We start from the raw sequence: 1,384 nt of genomic DNA, 5'->3' as shown, positions 1-1,384 counted from the left end.
TTTAACGTTTCGAGCCTACGCTCTTCTACAGAAAGGAACACGGAAAGAAACAAGGAGAGAAACAAGGAGGGGAAAAAAGGAGGGAAAAAATACGTACACAATCGCACACACATATATATACGCATACATCATCATCATCATCATCATCATCATCATTAGGTATAAAATTAGGCACAACAAGAACAAGAAGGAGAGAAGGTTGTGGTGAAAGAGTACAGCAGGGTTCGCCACCATCCCCTGCCGGAGCCTCGTGGATCTTTATGTGTTTTCGCTCAATAAACACTCACAACGCCCGGTCTGGGAATCCATAGAAAAGGAATAAAGATAGCCTAATCACTAAAACTATATATGTATAAACTTCAATAGAGAAGATTTCTACAAAATGTATAATAATTTAAGTATTATAATTTAAGTATATGTATGTATATATATATATATATATATATATATATATATATATGTGTGTGTGTGTGTATATATGCGGATATATGAGTTCATGGGTGTACCGATGATTCAACCTTGAGATCTAACCTTCAGGTCAAAGATCATCAACCTTCTCTGGTGCAGTGTCACCTATCACAAACTGCCTTCTACAAACACCACCTGCACATGTATTATTAAAAGGAAAGAACAGAGAATATGATATGTATCAGAACACAAGCTAACGCAGTAAAATTACTTATTATATTCACATTTTATATTCACATTTCATATTCACATTTTATTACTCAATCTTGTCGAATATCTCCTTCGTTTTTAGATACGTGCAATAAGCAATCAGCGTTGTGGCCATGCAGAAGCACTGAATCAAGGGGCTTTAATGGAACAAATCGACCGTAACACCTGTTTGTGAAAGTCTGTTAGTTATTCTAGCGATGTCTTCGGCACAAATGTTAATGTGACGAGAACGTAAACGAACCAACAATGGTTGTCAAGCCGAAATGGAGATAAGCACACGCATTCACGTGCACACCCACACAAACAAACACATTCACGCACACACCAACACACACATACACCAATACACACATACACAAGTACACACACATACACATCAACACACACATACACATCAACATATACATACACCAACACACGCATACATCAACACACACAAATATATCAGCACACACACACACACACACACACCAACACACTCAAACACCAACACACACACACACACACACACACCAACACACACATACACCAACACACACACGCCAATACACACGCACACACCAACACACACACACCATCACACACACATACACCTACATTTGCATGCCGGGGTCGATAAAATAAGTACCAGTCGAGCACTGGCGTCGGTTTAATCGACTTACCCTTCCCCCAGAATTACTGGCCTTGTATCAAAATGTGAGACCAG

Source organism: Octopus bimaculoides, chromosome 7 (assembly GCF_001194135.2).
Source record: "Octopus bimaculoides isolate UCB-OBI-ISO-001 chromosome 7, ASM119413v2, whole genome shotgun sequence".
Taxonomy (NCBI): domain Eukaryota; kingdom Metazoa; phylum Mollusca; class Cephalopoda; order Octopoda; family Octopodidae; genus Octopus; species Octopus bimaculoides.
The sequence above is the reverse complement of the archived record's forward strand: the minus strand, read 5'-3'. Positions refer to the sequence as shown.